At 47.2% G+C, this 26,555-nt stretch overlaps 1 protein-coding gene across 2 annotated transcripts in view; it reads left to right on the top strand.

The window, feature by feature from the left end:
- The window catches only part of HLF (HLF transcription factor, PAR bZIP family member), a 58,590-nt gene that overhangs the window by 26,898 nt on the left and 5,137 nt on the right, over positions 1-26,555 (top strand). The gene's annotated exons all lie outside the window — the stretch shown is intronic.

Here is a 26,555-nt window from a genome sequence, read left to right as displayed (position 1 = left end):
TTAATTAGCCAGTAAACTACATTGAGGTGACTACCGGTGCCTGCATGGAAAGTAGGTTAGGGGCGGAGTTTGGATGTGGATTGAGTTGGATGGTTTGACTTAATACGCTGGCGCCTACCGGCAGTAAAATTAATTTAGGCGCCTAACTTTAACTGGGATGCAGTAGGCGCCACTTTGCTAGACGCCCGCTGAGTTAAGCGCTGTTTATAGAATCTGGCCTAGGGTTACCACATGGCTTCAGAAAAGGAGGACAGATTTAGACTGCTGGGTTTTACTTCCACTGAAAGCAATGGAAGGAAGGGGGACGGATCGAGACATCCAGGGTTCACTGCCCCTGAAAGCAATGGAAGGAAGGGGGACGGATTGAGACATCCGGGGATCACTGCCCCTGAAAGCAATGAAAGGAAGGGGGACGGATTGAGACATCTGGGGTTCACTGCCCCTGAAAGCAATGGAAGGAAGGGGGACGGATCGAGACATCCGGGGTTCACCGCCCCTGAAAGCAATGGAAGGAAGGGGGACGGATTGAGACATCCAGGGTTCACCGCCCCTGAAAACAATGGAAGGAAGGGGGACGGATCGAGACATCCGGGGTTCACTGGCCCTGAAAGCAATGGAAGGAAGGGGGACGGATCGAGACATCTGGGGTTCACTGGCCCTGAAAGCAATGGAAGGAAGGGGGACGGATCAAGACATCCGGAGTTCACTGCCCCTGAAAGCAATGGAAGGAAGGGGGACGGATTGAGACATCTGGGGTTCACTGCCCCTGAAAGCAATGGAAGGAAGGGGGACGGATCGAGACATCCGGGGTTCACTGCCCCTGAAAGCAATGGAAGGAAGGGGGACAGATTGAGACATCCGGGGTTCACTGCCCCTGAAAGCAATGGAAGGAAGGGGGACAGATTGAGACATCCGGGAATCACTTCCCCTGAAAGCAATGGAAGGAAGGGGAACGGATCGAGACATCCGGGGTTCATTGCCCCTGAAAGCAATGGAAGGAAGGGGGACGGATCGAGACATCCGGGGTTCACTGTCCCTGATAGCAATGGAAGGAAGGGGGATGGATTGAGACATCCAGGGTTCACTGCCCCTGAAAGCAATGGAAGGAAGGGGGACAGATCGAGACATCCGGGGTTCACTGCCCCTGAAAGCAATGGAAGGAAGGAGGACAGATTGAGACATCCGGGGTTCACTGCCCCTAAAAGCAATGGAAGGAAGGGGGATGGATTGAGACATCTGGGGTTCACTGCCCCTGAAAGCAATGGAAGGAAGGGGGACAGATCGAGACATCCGGGGTTCACTGCCCCTGAAAGCAATGGAAGGAAGGAGGACAGATTGAGACATCCGGGGTTCAGTGCCCCTGAAAGCAATGGAAGGAAGGGGGATGGATCGAGACATCCGGGGTTCACTGCCCCTGAAAGCAATGGAAGGAAGGGGGACAGATCGAGACATCTGGGGTTCACTGCTCCTGAAAGCAATGGAAGGAAGGAGGATGGATCGAGACATCTGGGGTTCACTGCTCCTGAAAGCAATGGAAGGAAGGGGGATGGATTGAGACATCTGGGGTTCACTGTCCCTGAAAGCAATGGAAGGAAGGGGGACGGATCAAGACATCTGGGGTTCACTGCTCCTTAAAGCAATGGAAGGAAGGGGGATGGATTGAGACATCTGGGGTTCATCGCCCCTGAAAGCAATGGAAGGAAGGGGGACGGATTGAGACATCTGGGGTTCACCGCCCCTGAAAGCAATGGAAGGAAGGGGGATGGATTGAGACATCCGGGGTTCACCGCCCCTGAAAGCAATGGAAGGAAGGGGGACGGATCGAGACATCCAGAGTTCACTGCCCCTGAAAGCAATGGAAGGAAGGGGGACGGATCGAGACATCCGGGGATCACTGCCCCTGAAAGCAATGAAAGGAAGGGGGACGGATTGAGACATCCGGGGTTCACCGCCCTTGAAAACAATGGAAGTAACACCTGGATGTCTCAGTCCATCTTCCTTTTTCTGGATTATTATAGGGATGTCCCTTACCCCCCCCCCAAAAAAAATAAATAAATAAATAAATAGACAAATTTTTCAGCGTCTGGATTTAGTACATGCTTAAATGGCATTTTCCGCAGGCAGCCCGAGTGCGTTCCACAGTACACCATTTTAAGCTAACGCAGCTTTGTAAAAGGGCCTCAAAATGTAAGTAGAAGCACTTTCACTTGGTGATTGTTAATTAGACCAGCTCACCCCAATTCCTAAATAAGGATGGCTGGCTATGTTAGTAATCAGCAAGGTGATACTGCCCCTTGCTAACAGCTTAATCTGAATCCAGAAAGATGCAGATCTGCTAATAACAGGTTTTGATTTTGATTATTTATGTGGATGTGGTAAGAGCGGATAGCGTAGCAGGTTTTAAGAAAGCTTAGGACAGTTTCCTGGAGGAAAAGTTCATAGTCTGTTATTGAGAAATACATGGGGGAGCCACTGCTTGCCCTGGGTCGGTAGCATGGAATGTTGCTACTCGTTGGGATTCTAGAATCTTGTTACTCTCTGGGATTCCGGAATCTTGCTATTCTTTGAGATTCTGTATGGAATGTTGCTACTCGTTGGGATTCTAAAATCTTGTTACTCTCTGGGATTCCGGAATCTTGCTATTCTTTGAGATTCTGTATGGAATGTTGCTACTCGTTGGGATTCTAGAATCTTGTTACTCTCTGGGATTCCGGAATCTTGCTATTCTTTGAGATTCTGTATGGAATGTTGCTACTCCTTGGGTTTTGGCCAGGTACTAGTAACCTGGATTGGCCACCATGAGAACGGGCTACTGGCTTGATGGACCATTGGTCTGACCCAGTAAGGCTATTCTTATGTTCTTATGTTTGATGGGGTTTTGAGGGGAAGATGTTAAGCAAATTGTTCACACACTTTTTAAAAAAAACTTTATTTTTACTGTTGTGGTTCAGCAGAACTTAAAAGTGGGCAAAAACCTGCTAAAATAGGAGTTTGCTCACTTTCCTGGAGGTACTTTTTGGGAGGGTTGTTGATTTTTTTTTTTTACTGCATGGATTCTGGTTTTCTCTTCCCCTCCCCCACCCCTGTTTTACTCTGTGACGATTTGTTTGTTGATTCGTTGTTTTTGTTTTGTTTTCTTGGCAATTCACAGAAACCTTGCTGCGTTCAGGTAATTCTTGTAATTGTCAGGTGATATCTGTGAATGATTTTCAACGAGAAAGAAGTCTGGCTGGAGACATTGTCCCTTATGATGTCATACTGGGGAATATGTAACTAACACTTGTGTTTTTTCCCGAACCTGCGGACTAGGTGTGTGTTCTCTCTTAGAGGAAGTACGAGTGGGGGATAATTATATATTTCTTTTGCAATTTAGATTCAAAATACTAAAGGGAATAGACTTAGCAGATAAAGACAGATTGTTCACCCTCTCCAAGGTAGAGAGAACGAGAGGGCACTCTCTAAAGTTGAAAGGGGATAGTTTCTGTACAAACGTATGCCCTCACCTGGAGTACTGCGTCCAGCACTGGTCACCGTACATGAAGAATGACATAGTACTACTCGAAAGGGTCCAGAGAAGAGCGACTAAAATGGTTAAGGGCTAGAGGAGTTGCCGTACAGTGAGAGATTAGAGAAACTGGGCCTCTTCTCCCTTGAAAAGAGGAGACTGAGAGGAGACACGATCGAAACATTCAAAATAATGAAGGGAATAGACTTAGTAGATAAAGACAGGTTGTTCACCCTCTCCAAGGTAGAGAGAACGAGAGGGCACTCTCTAAAGTTGAAAGGGGATAGATTCTGTACAAATGTAAGGAAGTTCTTCTTCACTCAGAGAGTGGTGGAAAACTGGAACGCTCTTCCGGAGGATGTCATAAGGGAAAACGCCCTCCAGGGATTCAAGACAAAGTTGGACAAGCTCCTGCTAAACTGGAACGTATGCAGGTGAGGCTGGACTCATTTAGAGCACTGGTCTTTGACCTGGGGGCAGCCACGTGAGCGGACTGCTAGGCACGATGGACCACTGGTCTGACCCAGTAGCGGTAATTCTTATGCTCTTATTTTGCAGTATAATAACAAATACATAGATCAACCTTATAGCAGGTCCATTATCTAATCTAATCTCCCCCTAATCAGGCCAGTAAAGAGATCGTGTAAGGAGAATATTATAGCTTGGTATAGTTTATTATTGAAATCCCACTTTTATTCAAAGTGGATTACGACTATACATGCACAATTAAAACACAAGTTTAAACGTTGTTCCGACAACACATACAAGACCGTGTAAACAAAACAAATCAAAACTCGTGTAAGCCATTCAACTGTCCAAAGAGGGCTGAGAAAGTCTTTTCAAGCTAGCCCTGCACCTAAGGCGCATATTTCATCTGAGAAAAGATCTCTACTCTTTTTTTTTCTCTACTCTACTGAGAAAAATTGCTACTCTTTGGGTTTTGGCCAGGTACTAGTGACTTGGATTGGCCACTGTGAGAATGGGCTACTGAGCTTCATGGACCATTGGTCTGACCCAGTAAGGCTATTCTTATGTATGACATCACCATGTTGCATCCGCAAATGCACAAATGCCCTCCTGATGAGGTCCCAAGCTAAACCCAGACAAAGTGTCGGGTTAATACTACTAGAATTGTGTACATACTGACCTGGATCTGTCAATTCTAGCTAAAATGCGACTCCACATTGTAATGCCCCTTTGACTTATATTATGCAAATGTTTGGATTGTGAACTGCCTATATGTTTTTGAATAAGAGAAAATATATCAAATGATTAAAACTTACAGGGCCTTTTACTAATCTGCACAGCCAAGTGCCATGCGGCAAATCCTCTGACGCCCACTCAATTCCTAAGGGCATTGGAGCATTTACTGCAACGGCCTGCAATGTCAGGCTTAGTAAAAGGTGGAGAAAAGGTTATACTCCAAACAATTCATTCCTTCATATTTAAAAAAGAAAAAGGTGGAGTATGCCTTTCAGTGCTCCTCTCTATTATTATTTATTTATTTACCATATCTATATGCGCTTTTATCAAAGTGGCTCACAGAGCACATATATAATTAAAATAAAACAAAATAACACTTACTTAAAAAATAATTCCTGAATCTCTCTGGACCATCAAAAAAGCACCCCCCCCCCCCAATCAGTGGCGTAGCGAGGGTGAGAGGCACCCCTCCCCGCCCTCTTCTCCTCACCCTCCACCCCCACACGCTCCTTCCCCGCACCCTCCTGCCATGCGCACGCCACTTCCCTTCCCCCGTACCTCTGTGACATTCCTGGCGTGAGCAGCAGCTGCTGTCATGCCAGCGTTGGCTATTCCTCTGATGTCACTTCTAGGCGCGGGTTCAGGAAGTGATGTCGGAGGAAGAGCCAACACTGGCACGAGAGCGGGGCGTGACTTGGGCGTGCCTGGGGGGTGGGGCCATGGGTGTGGATTTTACAGTCGTGAAATCTGGCAACCCTATTCTCATATATTTATTTATTCAATTTTCTATACTGTTCTCCCAGTGGAGTTCAGAATGATTTACATGAATTTATTGAGGTACTCAGGCATTTTTGCCCTGTCTGTCCCAGTGGGCTCACAATCTAATGTATATGGGGCAATGGGGAGATTAAGTGACTTGCCCAGGGTCACAAGGAGCAGTGTGGGTTTGAACCCTCAACCTCGGGGTACTGAGGCTGTAGCTTTAACCACTGCACCACTCTAGAAATCAAAATGTAGTAAAAGTGAGCCAAGTAAAGGCAATCAAGCCATTGTGACATCACTGATGATGTTGGCTCTTAGGCATTGGTGGAATGAGACATTATGACATCACAATACCTGCTGTGGTTGCCAGAGGCTGAAGCTTTTCACACTACATGGTACCTTGGATTACGAGCATAATCCGTTCCAGGAGCATGCTCGTAATCCAAAATGCTCGTATATCAAAGCAAGTTTCCCCATAGGAAGTAAGGGAAACTTGCTTTGATATGTTCCCACCCCAAACCTTCCCCCCCCCCCCTACGAGAACTGGCATTGCTCCCCCCGAAGGCCCCCCCCACGCGAACAGGCACCCTCCCCCCCGCGATCCGGCACCCCCCCGCCGCCATCATGCACTTCCCCCCCCCCCCGCCGCCACCTGAGATCCCCCAACCCACCCGAACCCTCTTCTTACTTCCCTCTGCATCGGCATCGCCGGCATCAGCATGTCCTGTGCCCGAAAATCTTCTTCCTGTGCCGGGCCTTGAGCATGTGTGCATGCTCAAGGCCCGGCAAAACACTCGCAAACCGGTGCACTTGTAAACCGAGGTACCACTGTATTTATTTATTCAATTTTCTATATTGTTCTTCCAGCGGAGCTCAGAACAGTATACATGAATGTATTCAGGTACTCAAGCATTTTTCCCTGCAGGCTCACAATCTATCTAATGCACCTGAGGCAATGGGGGGGGGAGGGGATTAAGTGACTTGCTCAGGGTCACAAGGAGCAGCATGGGGTTTGAACCCACAATCCAGGGTGTTGAGGCTTTAGCTTTAACCACTGCACCACTCTAGAAATCAAAATGTAGTAAAAGTGAGCCAAGTATAGGGCAATCAAGCCATTGTGACATCAGTGATGAGGTTGGCTCTTAGGCATTGGTGGAATGAGGCATTATGATGTCACAATACCTGCTCTGGTTATCAGAAACTTTTCACACTATTTATTTATTCATTTTTCTATACTGTTCTCCCAGGGGAGCTCAGAACGGTTTACCTGAATTTATTCAAGTACTCAAGCATTTTTCCCTGTCTGTCCCGGTGGGCTCACAATCTGTCTAATATACCAGGACTAGTCTTTAAGCCCGTTACATTAATGGGTGCTAGAATAGATGTGTGTGTCTTTCTTTCTTTCTTTCTTTCTCTCTCTCTCCCCCCTTGGCCGCTTTCTGTCTCTCTCTTTCCTCGGCTGTCAACCATCACCCCTTGCCTGTTCCACCTGTCCAGCAGTAGGCCTTCTCCCTTCCTTTTACCTCCCCCTGTCCAGAAGCACTCCTTACCTGCTCCCCCTGTTTCTCTTCCCTGCTCCCCCTGTCCAGCAGCACTTCTTCCCTGCTCCCCAGTCACTCTTCCCTACTCCCCCTGTCCAGCAGCACTTCTGCTCCCCTGTTCCTCTTCCCTGCTCCCCCTGCCCAGCAGCACTCCTTACTTGCTCCCCCTGACCCTCTTCCCTGCTCCCCCTGTCCAGCAGCACGCCTTACCTATGTCTCTTTCTCCTTAGTGTTTTGTTATTTTTTTCAATCTGTCTCTTTAGCCCCCTGTCTTTCTGTGAGTGTCTGTGTGTCTCTGTCCTTGTGCACTGTTGTTTTTTGTTTTTTTTTTAATCTCTGTTTAGCTCCTGATCCCCTCTGTTTCCATGGCAACCCTGCTCGCGGTGAGTGTAGGGCCGTTTTGTAGGGCCGGTTCTGGCGGCGCCATGTTGGGCGGAAGACGGGGCCTCAGCGCTTTGTAGGGCCGGGTCTGGCGTCGCCGTGTAGGGCGGAAGCGGGAGGCGGGGCCTCAGCACCGGCCGGGCGGCTCGCGCCGCCGGCCCCCAGGAGCTCGAGGCCAGCGGCGGACATGGCTGGCGTGCCATGGTGCAGGAGGAAGAGATCGGTGACGTAAAACGCGCGCATGCGCACTCGTGTTTCCGCGATGGATCAGGGAACACGATTTTTGAGTGCGCATGCGCGTCCTACCATTTTATTATATTAGATTAAGTGACCCGCCCAGGGTCACAAGCAGCATTGTGGGTTTGAACCCACAACCTCAGGAGGCTGAGTCTGAAACTTTGACCGCTGCGCCACATTCACCCCATTATAAAATCAGGCCCATAATTTTAATGGAGGAGGCAGGATGGGGGTGTAGGGGGGGGGGCAGTGTGGCATTTGCCTCAAGTTCTGATCCGTAATTGCCTCCGGAGTCAAGTTTTCAGAACATTTTTCATTAATATATACAGTGGTGCCTCACACAACGAACTTAATTCGTTCCAGGAGCAAGTTTGTTATGCGAAAAGTTCGTTATGTGAAACGCGTTTTCCCATAACAATACATGTTTACATGTTAAAAAAAATAATTCGTTCTGTAGCATAAAATATGCTAAGATGACATAAAAAAAGATAAATTTTTTGTTATTATGTTTATTTAGATACATCTAAAAACATAATTGTTTTTTAAAACAACACACATTTTTTAAATTTAAAGACAGATTAAGTAGAGTCTAATTTTACAGTGAGAGAGGGCAGAGTCTCAGCTGCAAAAACTGGGACTTAACTGTTCATTTTTTTTTTCTTGGCTTATTTTTGGTTGGCCCGGTGGTTTTCATGTTCTGTGGTGTTAGTTTTTTCTCTTTTTCGGTGCAGTAACATGGCAGCAGAGGTGGTTAAAAGTTGTTTCCGGTGTGGGAAGCGGCAAACACCATCGGGGTTATGCACTGCAGGGTATGTGGACGCTTCGGGGGAAGATGTAGTAATGGCGCCGGTTGAGTTGGCATTTTCCCGCCCGAATGATGTGAATTCAGTTTCGCTGGCTCTCTCAGTGGATGCAGCCGCATCGGCGGTGCAGGACCCACAGCTGCTTGATACCGTGCTTCTTTCCCTGCCGACATCACTTTCTCTTCTCGGCGGGGTGTCGGCTGTAGCGCCAGTGCTTGTTTCAGCAATAAAGGCCGGTCAGAGGGCAGTTGTTTCTGCAAGGCAGATCTCTGCTCTACTGGCGGGGCAGCTCACAGTCCCAGCATTTGCCGTTTTCCCCCGAGTTTGTGCTGCTTTTACATAAAACATTTCTTCTTCTGAGCGCTCACCCTTCCCTTCATGGGGAAGCGGCGAGAGTAGCTCTGCCCCCCCCCCCCCAACGCATCAGCAGTAGGCGCCGGGCCCCTGCGAGCCGACGGTCCGCCACTGCACAGGGAGCCAGGCGGAGAGAGGGCAGTTAAGCGCAGTGCCTGCGCGGAAGGATGCAGCTCGGGCGACTTCGTTGTGTGAAACGAAGTTCGTTGTGGGAAGCAAGACCTGAAGTTCGTTATGCGAGGCACCACTGTACAAGGTTTATCCTTGTACAGTCGTTCCAACCCATTTGCAGTCCTCGAGGACTGGCGATTTTGGCACTCTTGGTTTCAAATGATTTTGGGTTGCTTTATCTTTTAACTCCCTCCTGAAGGGAAAGTATAACCTCCCCAGTGGTGTGCCGGCAGAGGTCCTAAGACACTCCTGATTCCATTGTCTCCTGTGTGATTTAAAGCGGAACTGGAGAGACCCTTTTGGTAACAGATTAGAAGTTCATCTCCACATTCAACAGTAAAAGGAGCAATCCATATCCATATTCAAAAGTAGGTTCAAGCAGTTTCTGACACAAGAAATTTTACCTTGTGAAAACCAAAGCTATTAGTACGGTAATGATATTTACTAGAGCACAAACCTTGATTACATTACACATTATAGAATGGCACTTTTTTACAGAAAGGTTGGTAGATGCACGGAACAGTCTTCCGGAAGAGGTGGTGGAGACAGAGACTGTGTCTGAATTCAAGAAAGCGTGGGATAGGCACGTGGGATCTCTTAGAGAGAGGAAGAGATAATGGTTACTGCGGATGGGCAGACTGGATGGGCCGTTTGGCCTTTTATCTGCCATCATGTTTCTATAACCATAAAATTCTATGACATCACAATGCAGCTGTAAAGAGCCTTAGCCTATAAGAAGAGGAAATGCAAATGTTAAGAGCCTTAGCCAGTAGGGAGAGGAGGAGATATTGGATGCTGCAGATGAGCAGATTAGATGGGCCATTTGGCCTTTATCTGCCATCGTGTTTCTATGTTTCTACCAATCTTCACTTTTTTTTTCTCAGATATGACAGACATTCCTTGGCGCCCAAAAGACCCTTTGATCTTTGAGTTATTTACCCTCTTCATCCTTTCACAGAGTGGTGTTGATTGAAGAGGCATGTAAAGGGGTGTTGATTCGTTACTTTTTTTCCTGTGCTTTAAAATTGGTTAATCGCGATGGCGGAAAAGAGCGCAGTTTTTCCATGTCAGACCAGTTGTTATAATGAAAAGTTTCCAATTAAACAAGAAGCAGCCAGAGAGAACACACGAGCATCTCAAACACGTTGACTTGCCTTGAGAAACTATCGACGTTTTGAAATTAAATATGCCAGGTGCTGTTCTCAGCTCCAGTTCATTCTGTTCTAAATCAATCTTAACACACTAGAGGAAGGTGAACAAGCAGAAATGTTTTTGTTATATCTGGCTGTGTTTTCGGTTCATAGACAACGGCGCGAAAGACAAAGGCGCGCCCGGACAATTGAGCGCAGCCCGGAGGTGCGCGCTGCTCAAAATTACTGTTTTTAGGGGTTCTGACGGGGTTTTTTGGGGGGGAACCCACCCACTTTACTTAATAAACATCGCGCCGGCGTTATGGGGGGTTTGGGGGGTTGTAATCCTCCACATTTTACTGTAAACTTAACTTTTTCCCTAAAAACAGGGAAAAAGTGAAGTTTTCAGTAAAATATGAGGGGTTACAACCCCCCAAACCCCCCACAACTCCCCCACAACGCGGCGCAATGTCTATTAAGTAAAGTGGGGGGTTCCCCCCACACCCCCCCGCTTAAAAACAGTAATTTTGAGCGGCGTGCGCCTCCGCGCTGCGCTCAATTGTCTGGGCGCGCCTTTGTCCCGGCGCGCTTTTGACCTGACACCGTGTTTTCTTCAATGCAACTCTTATGTTTTTGAGTTATTCAGTACTCGGAGTACTTTCTTTCCACCGTTAGCAGCTTATTATTTTAACACAGTGGTTCTCAAACTTAAGTGACCTCATAGCCAGTCGGGTTTTCAGGATATCCACAATGAATATGTGTATGGAAGATAATGAGCAGCTGTTGGTAAGAAAAATAAAAGTTACTTGGCAGTACCCAAAGAGCAACGGGAACAAAAAAGGAATTTCTATCAAGAGAAAATGGACGTTCCGAAAGAGAGATGGGCTTCGGGAATCGCTTGAACTGCAAACTTCTTGGGATGGCAACTTTGGATACTAAAACCGGAGCCCTTGATCTTGCCAGATGTGCAGGGTGTGGTGGAGCTTCTCCATAAGGCACCCAGATGCTGAACCCAAGACATTTTTCAGTAAGTAGAAGAGCTCATTTTCACATGCAAGGGAAATACAGGCTAGAGAATGACCTGGGGGCAGATTTGTTACTGTCCCCGTGGGAACTCATTTTCCCGTCCCCGCGAGCCTTCGCAGTGCTACAGTCAATCAAGTGTATTGGCTGAATCATTGACATCTGATCCTCACGACTCCTCTGTTGTGATAGACATGTAGGACACCATGGCAATGTAGAACTGGTGCAAGGGAATTAGGAAAACTTTCAACCCCTCACCCCCCCCACACTTTTTTTGTTTTTTAAAGTTCAAGTAAGTTTTATTGAATTATCAATATAACACAGAAACAGAACAAAAATGGATCAATTCAGCAATTACAAACTTGCAATACTCATGTACAAAATAAGGCCATAAATCAATAAGACATCAAAGGAATTGAAATAAGGATGGCATTAACTAATGAGGAAAGGGAAGAAGAGAAAAACCAAAGAACAAAAAGCAAAAACTGCAGTGATGATGTACAGGACTATGAGACTTTATTGAACAATCATAAAACACATAAGACTTGGGGGTTCTGATCGACAAGTCGATGAAGCTGTCCACGCAATTAATGGCAGCGGCAAAAAGGGCGAACAGAATGCTAGGAATGATAAAGAAGAGGATCACAAACAGATTGGAGAAGGTTATCATGCCGTTGTACCGGGCCATGGTGCACCCTCAACTGGAGTACTGCATTCAGCACTGGTCGTCGTACATGAAGAAGGACACGGTACTACTCGAAAGGGTCCAGACAAGAGCGACTAAAATGGTTAAGGGGTTGGAGGAGCTGCTGTACAGCGAGAGATTAGAGAAACTGGGCCTCTTCTCCCTTGAAAAGAAGAGACTGAGAGGGGACATGATCGAAACGTTCAAGATAATGAAGGGAATAGACTTAGTAGATAAAGACAGGTTGTTCACCCTCTCCAAGTTAGAGAGAACGAGAGGGCACTCTCTAAAGTTGAAAGGGGATAGATTCCGTACAAACGTAAGGAAGTTCTTCACCCAGGTATCGTATAGGTCACTGTAATGTTTCTTTAAATACAGGAGACTTTGCAACGCTTTGTTACTGGCCGAATTCCAGCAAAATAGTCATAGTCTCCTGTATTTAAAGAAATATTACAGTGACCTATACGATACCTGTATATCAGGATACAGAAACACTAACCCCCGATGAAGCTTACTGTGAAACAGATGACTCTCCGTCGGGAGTGTTAAGTTGTGTGTTTCCTTCTTAGAACTTTTTGCAACTACATGAAATGTTCACTTTTTGGGTGTTTATTGAGCATAAATTGCAAATTTTTTTTTTTTAACCCTCTTTCGAGTATTAAAAGAATGATTCTTTATGGAAAACTTGTGCCTTAAGTGTCCGGCGGTCATGTCCGGCGGTTGTGTTCTGCAAAGTTGCCCGCCTCACTGCTGTAACTTCATGCAAGCGCTTTCCTGCGACTGTACGCAATTGTGAGGTGGAGTGGAGAGGACTAACCCCTGATGAAGCTTACTGTGAAACGGATGATTCTCCGTCGGGAGCGTTAAGTGTTTCCTTCTTAGAACTTTTTGAAACTGCATCAAATGTTCACTTTTTGGGTGTTTGTTGAGCACAAATTGCAAATTTTACAATGAAACCACTTTTGAGTGGAAGGAGGTGGAGTGGGACCAGTGATAATATTCATGACCCCAGCAAGACCCTGGCAGGGTGTGTTCCCACGTTCGGGGGTTTGGCAGGGGATTGCTTAGAGGCACTCTTCCCTCTTCCCTCCCCTTGTATCTCTTCAAGTCTTCTTTTCGTCACTGACAGTGATTAGGGTCTCCTACCCACTGCTTGCACCAGCTGAGCCTTTCCTCTGATGTCACTTCCTGATCCTGCAAATAGGAAATGATATCAGAGGGAGGGCTGGGAACAGCATGAGCAGTGGGAAGAAGTTCTTTTTATTGCCGGCGATGACTAGAAGAGGTACTGGGGGTTCATTTAAGAGAACTCCCCCCCCATCACCGGGGGGAAAGGGAGAGAAGGAGAGATACCAAAATGGCACCAGGGGCGCTCTGTGCCCTACTCCACCCCCTTACAATGTCACTGCTAGTTCTCTACATTATGACAGTGGATGGAGATCAGAAACCAAAGACCAGGAACCTCCCCTGAGCTGGGTATTTATACAAGCACAAATTTTCCCTTTCACGGGTGTATCCTCCCTAGCCTGTCAATCAGGAGGGAAAACATAGCTCTTGCTCTAGAAAATGTGTGTGTGTGGGGGGGGGGGGGGGTGAGAAAAAGGGCAGAACTACATTACTCTGATAAAGCAACTAAGGGTTCCAGCACTGCTCAAAGGCAGAACGTTAACGGTCTCTTCACAGGTATGTGCGCTCTCTTGCTTTAGGAAGTCAAAAGTACAGAGTGGATTACACCCCAGCAATGGGAAAAACATTTTTTTTTTTTTTTAATTCAGCTATTTTTATCCTTTAATCTTTGGAGAATTTTATTGCAGTCTTTGGAAATAAGACACTCCCAGTCCACCAAAAGTAGAGGATTAAACAGAAATCCTGGATTTACTCCAGCTCTGGAATTTACTGGGCTAGAAGGGTTATCGCAGCCTTGGTTTCTTTTCAGAGGGAATGGGCGTTCCAGAAGAAGGGGATATACCGTATTTTTCACTCTATAAGATGTTCCTGACCATAAGACACACCTATGTGTAGAGGAGGAAGAACCAAGAAAAAAAAATTCTGACCCAAATGTACCTTGTCCCCCCTCTGGTGGTCTAGTGGTAGGCTGGGACAGGGCAGGTCTAGTGGTAGGCAGCCCCTTTCCCCGGTACCTTTTAAAAAAAATTCTGGTGGTCCAGCGCTTTATCGGCAGGAGCTTTCCACGCTCCTGCTCCTCCCTCGCTTGACGGCTACCTCCTCGTCTCTTGCAGCAGAGCGGCGCACAAGTCAGGCGTGAGCTTTTTGCACTCCTACCTGGTCCCGCGCTGCTCCCTGAATGGCTGCCGTCAGTTCTCACGAGTCGCGAGTCTATGTTTCACTCCTTAAGATGCACCTACATTTCCACCCACTTTTTTTTTTGGGGGGGGGAGGAAAAGTGCATCTTATGGAGCGAAAAATATGGTAATTTAAGGCCATGATGGAAGGAAAGAATTATAGGAGAGACTGGAAGCCCTGAATATGTATACCCTAGAGGAAAGGAGAGACAGGGGAGATATGATTCAGACGTTCAAATACTTAAAGGGTATTAACGTAGAACAAAATCTTTTCCAGAGAAAGGAAAATGGTAAAACCAAAGGACATAATTTGAGGTTGAGGGGTGGTAGATTCAGGGGCAATGTTAGGAAATTCTACTTTACGGAGAGGGTGGTGGATGTCTGGAATGCGCTCCCGAGAGAGGTGGTGGAGAGTAAAACTGTGACTGAGTTCAAAGAAGCGTGGGATGAACACAGAAGATTTAGAATCAGAAAATAATATTAAAGATTGAACTAGGCCAGTTACTGGGCAGACTTGTACGGTCTGTGTCTGTGCATGGCCGTTTGGAGGAGGATGGGCAGGGGAGGGCTTCAATGGCTGGGAGGGTGTAGATGGGCTGGAGTAAGTCTTAACAGAGATTTCGGCAGTTGGAACCCAAGCACAGTACCGGGTAAAGCTTTGGATTCTCGCCAAAGAAATAGCTAAGAAGAAAAAAAAATAAAAATAATAATTTAAATTGAATCAGATTGGGCAGACTGGATGGACCATTCGGGTCTTTATCTGCCGTCATCTACTATGTTACTATGTTACTAGGAGTGATGTTTAGAGAAGTGAATATAGAGGTATATATTATTACTAATGTGTTGTGCTCTGATAGTAAGATGCATGAAAGCCTCTACTGGCAGATGTCCTGGGTGGGTCAACTCCTCAACGCTTCTACATGGAGTTAAAAAATAGCTTTGGTGGTTAGGGCAGTAGGCTGAGAACCAACAAAGCCAAGGTTTGAATCCCCTTTATCTTAATTATGCTTCTTGTGATGCTGGACATGTCTCCATTGCACCAGGTAGAGGGAAATGACTTGTGGTGTTTGAATTGAAACTTGCCTCGAACTCAGGTTTGGAAAAGCAATTAATAAAATGCTTGATGTGGTACATTAAAAGTTTGAGCCGTGCTAAGTACGAGCATTTTCACCTAGCCTCTGTAGAATGTTCTAGGAAGTTGCGTTCCCCCCTCTCTCCCAGTCGAGTGTGGCTTCCTGATAGAGGCAGGTGGTAGAGGAAAGTCCCACCATTGGTGATGATAAATTTTTACTAATCAGCTCCCTGTGGAGGAGGAGGGTTTGGCACTTAGGGCCAGATTCTCAGAATTTAAGGTTGCCTTTTAAACTGGTTCCACAAGGTTTAGCCTTATGCATCTGGGCCAGTCAGAGCCATGGGCCCTTCCCAGTACATCCGGGCAAGGGCTTGAGGCTCTGATTGGTCCAGGTTGTTTAAGGCCTCTCCCAGGGGAAGGCCCACCATTTTAAAGAGGCGAGCCAGCTGACTGGAGGGAGTAGGCATCCCTCCGGCCTGCCATCTAAAGTAAGGAAAGGGGGAGATAGGGGGGGGTTATCAGAGGCATGGGTGTGGGGTGTTGCTTGGTGGTGGTTGAGTGCGGGCAACTCTCCCGCTGCTGAAGGGGGTTGAGGGGGGCGTGTTGATTGGCAGCGGGAGAGATTGGGCATCTCTCCCGCTGCCAGGGGCTGGGAAATGTTGAGGGGGGTGTATTGGTTGGCAGCGGGAGTGACTGGGCATCACTCCCACTGCCGGGGAGGGGGGTGTTGGTTGGTGGTGGGAGGGTTTGGGCATCCTGGTTTGACTGAGGCGAGACAGAAATCGTACAAAGAGGTTGCTTAGTTGCTGCTTTTCTTGGGTATTTCAGATTCAGCAAAACATTGCATCCTTTGAGAAGGGGCTGGAAAGGAAACCCAGGATGTGGGCTCCAGCAGGGTTGCTAGGCAACTCCTCAAGTGTTAAACACAGAGATTGGCTTTTTTTTGGTGAGAAGGGAATCTTCACTCCTGCACTCTTCTACCACCAGAGGAACTTGAGACCCCCCTCACTCAAATCAAAAATATGATTACACTTCCCCCTCTCCATTCGCGGTTCCTGCACTCGCGGTTTCATATAATCGCAATTTTTTTCTGGGGAGGGGGAAAATTAAAAAAAAAATCCATCTTTTTTTCCTCCCTGCCGCCTTCCAGCCTTACCTGGTGGTCTAGAGTGCTTTCGGTGCAGGAGCGATCTTCCTACGCTCCTGCCCCATGCAGATCACCATGAGGAAATGGCCTCTGGGAGTTCCCGTAGTCTCTTGAGACTATGTTGGGAACTCCCTACAGCCATTTCCTTATGGTGATCTGCATGGGGCAGGAGCATAGGAAGATCGCTCCTGCCCCGAAAGCCCGCTAGACCACCAGGTAAGGCCAGGAAGGTGGCAGGGAGGTGGGGGTGGGTCAGAGCCGGATAATCGCGTTTTTTCGGCATTCGCGGTCCGGCTCTGCCTGTATCCCCCGCGAATGACGAGGGAGAAGTGTACTAATATTCCTTGTAACTCCTTTGTTCAACTGTGGTGTTCCAGTGAAGGGGGCTGGGCTTGCTTTTCTCCTTTACAATGATCTTGTTTATGGAGCTAGTGGTGTCGTACATTTGAAGCAGTGACCCGCCAACGTCCTTGAACCACGGCGCATTAAAGGTAGTGGCCGTGGCTCGAGGCACCCGGAAGTGAGTGGCTATCGCCGTGATGACATCACGCGCATGCCTGACATCATCGTGTCGATGTCCGCGTGTGTGTGAAGGCCCTCCAGGCGGGCCCTGAGACACCAGTGGGGGGGGGGTGCCAGAAGGGAGGAGGGCCAGAGAGAAGGATAGGTGCTGGCGCCCACTGATTGCCTACAGGACGTGCCTCTCGCCACGAGAGCCACGTCCTGGAGGCAGTCGGCTGTCGCCGGTGCTTCTCCTCCCCAGTGTACCGTGGCACACTTGAAATCTCACGAGGTACACTAGTGTGCCTTGGCACATAGTTTGAGATACACTGACCTGAAGATTTCAGGGGATGCATTTTCTCGTTCATGGACCCTGTGTGACTTGACACCTCTTCATCCCACCTGCAGATAGGAATACGCTTCAGATACTGAAGGGAAAAGGGGTGGGACTTGATATACTGCCTTTCAGCACATATAATCAAAGCAGTTTACACATTATATACAGGTGGTTATTTTGTACCTGGGGTGATGGAGGGTTAAGTGAATTTCCCAGAGTCACAAAGAGGTGCAGTGGGAGTCAAACCTGGTTCCTTTGGCCAGTGGCGTAGCGAGGGTGAGAGGTGCCTGGGGTGGTGGTGCCCTCCCCAGTCCTTGTTTCATTTCCACCTCCCCCCCCCACTCCTTCCCTGATCCCTCCTGCCGCAATCGCCCCCTTCTAGTTGAAGTTGTTACTCGTGGCGGTCAACAACACGCTCCTCGCGACCCCGTTGGCTCTTCCTCTGATGTCACATCCTATGCGTGACACCCGGAAGTGATGTCAGCGAGAGAGACGATGAGGTCGCGAAGAACACGTTGACTGCCGCAAACAACTTCAACTAGAGGGAAGGGGGGGGGGGCGCGCGTGGAAAGGAGGAATTGGAAGAGGAGGAGTGTTAGCGCCCCCACCAACATGGCTCCCAGGGCAGACCCCATCACCACCACCACTACGCCACTGTTGGCTGCCTATAGAGAAATGTATAGTTTAAAACAGTTTGTCTGACTCATCATTTTATACAGGCAGAGGCTTCCGATCATCTCACTTTGTTCTTTTCACGTTTGCCTTATTCATCCAAAAGATTGAGCAATACATTTTTATTGCAGTTTCCCCCTTTTAGAGGGACAGTACTCCCCCGAAATTCACAGGGTTTCCATTCCAGGAACCCCCGTGGATTTTGAAAAAACGCAAATACCGTTTTTCGCCTGTCGAGAGGCAGGAGAGGGCAGCTGGGGCGCTGGCGGGGGCTGAAAAATCACTCGCGGTCTGCTCCGACCGCCTCTTCCTGTTACTAAAGTCAGGCTACACCAATCAGGAGCTGCTTTGACACGCCAGATAGCGTACCAAAGCAGCTCCTGATTGGTATAATCATGACTTTGGCACAAGGAAGTGGCGGTTGGAAAATACCGCGAATTACTGAGTTCGTGAATTGCGAATTCGCGGTGGTTTACTGTATACGTTTGAAACGTCAGTTTAATTCTTCTTTTATATATGCTGTTATTGTCATTTGGAATGATTTACCTGTACAAATAAGGACAGAAGTTAGTTATTGGAAATGTAGAACGTTGAAAACATTTTTATATGAAAGATTGTGAAATTAGTACTTTAAAGAATTGTAAGAACATCTTTTTATCCAAGGAATTGTATTTTCCTCTAGAATTACGTTGGCTTCTTTTTGATGTAAATTGTCTTGAACTAAATGGTATTAGAGCGATTTAGAAATCTTGTATTAGATTAGAAGAAGTGAGAGTTCTGGTGTCTGAAGATCAAAGACATTTTGTTCAATTTCATTCTTCTTGAAGGCAATAAAGAGAAACCAAACAAAGAAAAGAAAGAAAGATGATCTCTCTTTTTTTTAATTGGACTAGCATAATACATTTTTTTATTAGCATTTGAAGACAGCGCCACCTTCAGATCAGAAATGAGCAAATGCTGAGAAATATCTGAATATAAAGTACATTTCTCCCTCCGTATTCGCGGTTTCGATTATTCACGGTTTTTAGCTTGCTGGCTCCTCCCCCCAAATTATATCAGCTTGCCTAGAGAAATCGCTGATTCCAAGCGTTTACAGAGAAAATCGCCAATTCCCGGCACTTTTTTCACCATGTTTTGCCTCTCCTTCAGGAACAGGCTAAGTTTTCCACCATGTTATTCACGATGGTTTTTAATAGAAAACAGTGAATAACATATAAAAAAGTTATTTGCAGTGTTTCTGTATTTGCGGTTCTATTAATCCCCTATCCCAGCGAATACGAAGGGAGAAGTGTATAAGGGAAACATAAAAGCACTCCAATGACAATCTCACGTAATTAGTTTGAATTTACACAGATATCGCAAACCTAACGAACTACAAGGCCTTTATAGTCTTATTTTCTAATCATTTGGATCTTTAATTTTCATTTAATTGTACGTTTAGTAAACCGCATAGAACTTCATGGCCCTGCGGTATATAAGATGATTGGTATGTTATGAGGGTGGGGTGGGTTAGTTGAAAAACAGGATGAGCTGGGTTAGTGGCGTAGCGAGGGTGAGCCCCTCCCTGCCACACGCGCGCGCCCTTTTCCCCGTACCTTTTTAACTTCGGCATGAGCAGCCACTAGAATTGTCCGCATCGGCTTCGGCGCCCTCTCTGACATCACTTCCTAGGCGCGGGTCCCGGAAGTGACGTCGGAGAGTGCTCCGAAGCCGACATGGGCAGCAAGTTGGCAGCTGCTCGTGCCAAAGTTAAAAAGGTACAGAGAAAAGGGCGCAGGTGCGGCAGGAGGAGTAGGAAGGGGGCAAGATGGCGCCCGGGGCAGATCATTCCCCTTCCTACGCCACTGAGCTGGGTGGATTGAGACCGGGAGAGACGGATGGGTGATTAAAAAACAGTTTAATCTTGTGGTTTATTCTTCTTGAAAACATGTTTTCTTACAGGACTTGTGGGTGCATTGGAATTAGCTATCACAACTTTTTTTTTTTTTTTTAATTACCTTAAAAATTTTATATCATCGCTTATTCTATTCTTTCAAATTTTGAATGTAATTCTTGTTTTTAGTTTGAATGTAATCCGCCTTGAACCGCAAGGTAATGGCGGAATAGAAATCACTAATGTAATGTAATGATATAATGGAAATTATTTTAAGGTTTGTCAAATCTGTCTTAATTCTGCTTATCAAATACCGTATTTTTCGGACCATAAGACGCACTTTTTCCACCCCCAATAAGGGGGTGGAAAAGGGGGTGCATCTTATGGACCGAATACACTGCGCCTCCCCCCGTACCTTTTTTAGTGGCCGTGGTCCAGCGCGGTCTCCTGTAGAGAGCTGCACGGGAACGGGGATGACGGGAATCCCGCGGGACCCGCGGGGATCCCGCGGGTTCCCCCTTTGGGTCACGGGGATCCCGTGGGGACGCCCCCTAGGGTCGCGGGGATCCCGTGGGGACGCCTCCGAGGGTCGCGGGGTTCCTGCGGGGTTGGATCGCAGCGGGGTTGGTCGAGCCGCGAGGGTAGTCTCCTTCTCCTTACCTGCCCTGTCGCAGCACACAGCCGAACGGAAATCTTCCCGATGTCAGCGCTGACGTCGGAGGGAGGGCTTAAGCAAAGCCCTCCCTTCCTCCGACGTCAGCGCTGACATCAGGAAGATTTCCGTTCGGCTGTGTGCTGCGACAGGGCAGGTAGGGAGAAGGCAATGGCGAACGAAAGAGGGGGGAGGGGGCGGTCCGCCCCGAAGAATGTGCACAGCCGGTCAGGTCCCCCGATCGACCGACAACAGGCCCGGCCGACAAATCTCCCTGCCCTGTAGCCGCGAATCTAAATTACCTCTTACAGCAGCTTCACTACTCCAGCTGCTGTAAGAAGGTAATTTAGATTTGCGGCTACAGGACAGGGAGATTTGTCCGACCGGGCCTGTTCTGTTGTCGGTCGGGTGCAAAAGCGCCACAAAGGTGGAGGCAGGGAGGGAGGAAAGGTGGAGTGGAGAAGAAAAGACGCTTAAGGGGGGAGAAGGCCGCTGAAAGCACTGGGGAAGACAAAGGGGTGGAAAAGAACGCTGAAAGGACATGGGGTAAACGGGAGATGAGGGGGGGAAGGACCCTGAAAGCACTGGGGAAGACAAAGGGGTGGAGAATGCCACTGAAAGGACATGGGGAAAACAGGGGTGGAGAAGGCCGCTGAAAGGACATGGGGTAAACGGGAGGAAGGGGGGGGAAGGACCCTGAAAGCACTGGGGAAGACAAAGGGGTGGAGAATGCCACTGAAAGGACATGGGGAAAATAGGGGTGGGGAAGGCCGCTGAAAGGACATGGGGTAAACGGGAGGAAGGGGGGGGAAGGACCCTGAAAGCACTGGGGAAGACAAAGGGGTGGAGAATGCCACTGAAAGGACATGGGGAAGACAGAGGGGGGAGAAGGCCGCTGAAAGGACATGGGGAAGGCAGAGAGGGGAGAAGGATGCTGCCTGACAGGACATGGGGAAGATGGTGGGGGAGAAGGACACTGAAAGGAAATGGGGAAGAGGGAATGGGAAGAAGACGCTGGCAGGGAAGAAGACAGAGGTGCCAGACTATGGGGGGAGCGGAGGGAAAAAGATGGGTGCCAGACCAATTTGGGAGGGGGGAGAAAGGGAGAGGCACAGTAACAGAGCAAATGGAAGACACAGAGAGAAGAGAGGCAGTGGATGGAAGGAATTGAATGAGAACATGAAGAAAGCAGAAACCAGGCAATAAAGGTAGGAAAAAAATTATTATTATTTTTTTTTTTTGCTTAAGGATAAAGTAGTATATTAGTTGTGTTGATAAAAATTTATAAACATTAGAGGCTCTGGTAGAAACCCATTTACAAAGTATGTATTCTTCCCAATTAATATTTCCAAATTAATAAAGTCTTTTTGCTTATTTTTAAATGGGTTTCTACCAGAGCCTTTAATTCAGTAGCATAATTAAATGAAATAACTATTTCTGTAGTTTATAGGGACAGGTGGGGATGTAGGGGATTCCTCGCGGGGACCGAGGGGATTCCTCGCGGGGACGGGTGGGGACGGAGGGATTCCTCGCGGGGACGGGTGGGAGTCCTCACGGGGACGGGTGGGGACGGGTGGGACTTTGGCGGGGACGGGTGGGGACGGGTGGGATTTCTGTCCCCGCGCAACTCTCTAGTCTCCTGGACGGCTGCCTTGGTCTTTAGAAGAGCGACGCACAATGCAGGAGCGTGACCTTTGCGCTTCCTGCCTGGTTGCGCAGCTCTGTGAGTGGCTGCAGTCAGTTACTGACTGCAGCCAATTACAGAGCAATGCGGGACCAGGCAGGAAGCACTGGACCACCACCACTAAAAAAGGTATCAGGGAGGCTGCTGGTGGCTTTGGGCTGTGGGCAGTTTCTAGCGGCTTCGGGCTTTGGGTGGCTGCGGGCTTCCCAGCACCAGACCACGAGACGCATCTACGTGTAGAGGAGGAAAAAACAAGAAGAAAAAAAATTCTGAACCAAATTTTTTTTTTCTTGGTTTTTCCTCCTCTACAGATGGGTGCGTCTTATGAGCTGGTGCGTCTTATGGTCCGAAAAATACAGTAGTTAATATTGTTTTTGTCTTCAAGGACAGTATTTAAAGAAACTCTGAGGTGGGTTCACATGTTTTGTTCAAAGCTATTTTGGGACCTGGTAGAAAGAAAAGAACCTTGTGTGCCAAACAGAGTACACCTTTTTTGATATAATCAGCTTTTTTTTTACTTTATTAAAACTTGCAGAGTAGAAATACAACTGCCTTGGCTTTTAACGGTTGCTTTAGAATGAAGACATTGGAGCCAGAAATTAGAAAAGCAGAGTTTGCGATTGATAATTAGACGAGTTTTGTAGACAGGTTGTGCCCTCTTGTGGTGTAGTGCTGATTAAAATATCAGTGCACACAAAGGGGGAAATTCTGTAAATGGCACTTTATTCGAGGCACCCAGCCGAATTATTCGTGCCACTCCAAATTAATTAATTGAAAACGCCATTCCAAGGCAATTTAAAAACAGAAAGCATTTATTTAACATTTAATTGATGTTGCATGCAGAATTCAGCACAGCGCCTACCAGCGCTTAACAATGCCTACCTGCATGGTTAGAGGTAGAAAATACCTTATCCAAAAAAGAAAAGAAAAACAGCCCCACATGGGAAATGTAATATGAAAAGAGAGAGTGGGGAAGGGACACAATCAACCAACTATGAGAATCGGGCCCAACTATGAGAGGCAGGCCCAGATCAACTGTTTTGGAGGCATTTTTTAAAATACCCCTGAGGAAGGCTGTTTCAGCCGAAACACAGACTGTGTTGGAGTCCAGGAAACAGAGGATTTAAAGACTTTCTTAGGCCTTGCTATACATATATTTCATATATGCTACATGTGTCAATTTTTGTGTATATTCTATGTGTTATATATTTTTTAATAAATTGTTGATTCTCATAGTTGGTTGATTGTGTCTCATAGTTGGTTGTGTCTCATTGTTGGTTGACTTAGACGTCATTAGGTATCTGTGGTGGGCACCAGTAAGTTAGGCCAGGTCTTCCACTCCATCAACCCTATTTGCATTTGTCTTCTGCTCCTGGATCTTCAGCCATGAATACAGAACAGAAATGTATGTTAAGCAATTCAGCCTTTTCTTTATCAGTTTCCCTCCACTTCACTTTTGAGTCTCACAGTGCCACTTTTGTACTTCTTCCTATCATTGATAGATCTAAAAAATGTTTTGTCTCCCCGTTTTACCGTGTCAGCTATTTTTTTTCTTCCATTTGTATCTTTGCTTTCCTGACTTCTTGACCAGCCTCTCTTAGCTTTTCCAGATATTTTTGTCTGTCTTCCTCTTTCTGCGATTTTTTTTTTGTGTGTGTGTGTGGTTTATGAAAGCTAACCTCTTATTCCTTACCTTCTCAGCTTCTACTTTTGAGAACCAAAGTGGCCTTTCTTACTTGCATCACAAAAAGATTTTGTCACCCTTACAATAACTCCTTTCAGTTTCTGCATTTCTACTCCTTCCAGACGTTCCCATCCAGACAATTCCTTGATGTAATCCCCCACCCATCCCCAGGATATCTGTTTTCTTTCCTAGACCAAAAGAGGGCTTTTTGATAGTTGCCAATCACTGGAATGTTTAGACAAAATAAGAAAATGAACCCCCCCCCCCAAAAAAAAAAAAAAATCAAGTGAAAGACTTTGATCCTTCTCCCAGTTTCTCCTGGAGTTCAGGAATGAAATGGCATCATATAGGAAAATCTGTTACAACTATCTATCCTGAGAATGTGATAAGCAATTAAAGTGCCCCTCTTCAGCCCCATATCTTATCCTATCTTTTCAGCAGTTACATCAAGCAGATGGAGAACTGATCTTAAATCTAAGTTCTCTTGGTCTTTCTGGTCTTCCTCCAATCTTGTTTTCCATATTCTGAATTTTTTTGGGGTTTCCAGCTATTTTTTGGTTTTATTTTATATTTTTGCTAAAGAACAACCCCCAACTGAGGAATTAGATGTTTTTATGAATACAATATATTTGTTCCTCTCAATTGTCGGCCCTTTCCCAAACACAACAAGATCCAGATGTTTTGCACTGGAAAGTGAAAGGACTTTGTTTCCTCTGGACCACAGCTGTTGTGCAGACTTGTCCAAATGGTTGCGATGCTACGTAGGAATATTTAGTGTTTTATGGCAATTCATTCAAGCAGAGCAAGACATGAAATGCAGGGCTTTTAAGATAAGGTGACCATACGTCCGTTTTCAACGGGACTGTCCCGTTATTGGACCGACTGTCCCATTGTCCTGAAATGTCCCGTTTTCAGGGACAGCGTCCCAAAGCTGTGCGTCGGGACAACGGGGCAGGTGATCGCTTCCCCTCCCTCCAGCGCCGATTCAAACCCCCGTCCGCCACCGCTGCATCTTCTTCTTGCCGCCCAGGAGCCTTCTTCCCAACGTCAATTCTGACATCGGAGAGGAAATTTAAGGTCAGCCAATCGCTGCCTGGTTGGCCCGGAACTGCCTCTCCAACGTCAGAACTGATGGGAAGAAGGCTTCTTGGTGGCAAGAAGAAGGAGCAGCGGCGGCGGGCAGGGATTTGAATCGGTGCTGGAAGGAGGGATGCTGGCAGGCAGCGGCGGATGGGAGGTTGAATTGGGTGCTGGAAGGAGATACAGAATAACCCCTGTATTCACTGCCTTGACTTCAGTTCCTGGGACTGGCATTTCTTCACTGGGCACTGACAGCCTGTGGAGTGAAGGAGTCCATCTATCACTGTGATGAAACTCAGGAGCCGTGGTAGCTACATTAAGGTGGAAGCTCTAATTTATGGCCCACGGCTGAGGCCCTTTGCTGTAATGACTACTAATTGGGGGGGGGGGGGGGAGGCAGGGAATAGAGAATATGAGAAGAAACTCTTATTAGTTGCAAATTTAGGTTCATGGCACCATAGAGGCTGCCAAAGTAGGTGGACAACAGTGCTGGACCAAAATTGATAATGCGTTCAGAAAAGGGTTACAACGTGTCTTTTTGCGCATGCTTCATTATTCTTAAAATGTTTAACATCATGAGGATAAATCCAAATAAATAAAAACCCAAAAACTTGTCTTAACGATATTTGGCGTATTGAGATAAAGCAGCAAATTTCTGCATCTCGATGGCCATGAATTTGAAACTGGAGGATGAGATGTACAGTAGAGAATGACACGGGGAAAAATTATGTCCCCGTCACTGCCCCGTCCCCGGACCACCATCCTCTTCACCGCCCCGTCCCCTTTACCGCCCCGTCCCCATCTCTGCCGTCCCCTTCACTGCCCCGTCCCTGTCCCCGCTGTCCCTATCACCGCCCCGTCCCCGTCTTCAGCGTCTTCTCCTTTCCATCTTCCCACCCCCAGCACCCTTCACACTCTCCAGTAGCTCCCTCCTGCTGGCCAGCCGTGGATTTCCCTCCCTCCCTCCCTTTCCCTTACCTTCTCTTGTTGAAACTGGAAATTTCTATAAGCTATGCACTGTATTACAGCCGGAGCCTTGAAGCCAAGTCGGATTGCCTGCTAGAAAAGTCTCCTCCGATGCAACCGAAAACAGGAAGTTGCATTGGAGGAGACTTTTCCAGCAGGCAACGCGACGCAACTTCAAGGCTCCGGCTGTAATACAGCACATAGCCTTATAGAAATCGCCAGTTTCAACAAGAGAAGGTTAAGGGAAAAGGAGGGAGGGAGATGCATGGCTGGACGGCCGGCGGGAGAGAGGGGGCTGCCGGATCGAACGCTCTTCACCGCGCGTGCTAACCATTCACCGCTCCACGGGGCGGTGAATGGCCTTGTCCCCGATCTCACGGTGACCTTTTTTTTTTGGTCACCGTTTTGGCGGGTTACCCGCAGCTAGCCGCGGATAACAACCACCGTGACATTCTCTAATGTATAGCATCAGCATCTATGAGACATACTTGGTTTTTCTTATTGCATAGATCTTTTTGGAACCCGGTTAGGTTACATCAGTTGGATAGTATGAAATCTAATAAATGCTGGCATTCTCATCTTGACATAGGGACGTTAGATCATTTGCTTTATTATTGTCCTTTGATACTCAACTTCTGGAAAACCATTTGGGGTCAAATTATTTTGATATTGGAAGTTCCACTATCGATATCATATGATATAATATTATTTGGAACGATATTGTTCACTAAGAAACCTATAAAGCAAATAAGAATAAATTGCTTCTTATCATGACAGGAGTGGCCATGC

Source organism: Geotrypetes seraphini, chromosome 10 (genome assembly GCF_902459505.1).
Source record: "Geotrypetes seraphini chromosome 10, aGeoSer1.1, whole genome shotgun sequence".
Lineage (NCBI taxonomy): Eukaryota > Metazoa > Chordata > Amphibia > Gymnophiona > Dermophiidae > Geotrypetes > Geotrypetes seraphini.
This window is presented reverse-complemented; position numbering and strand designations above follow the sequence as displayed.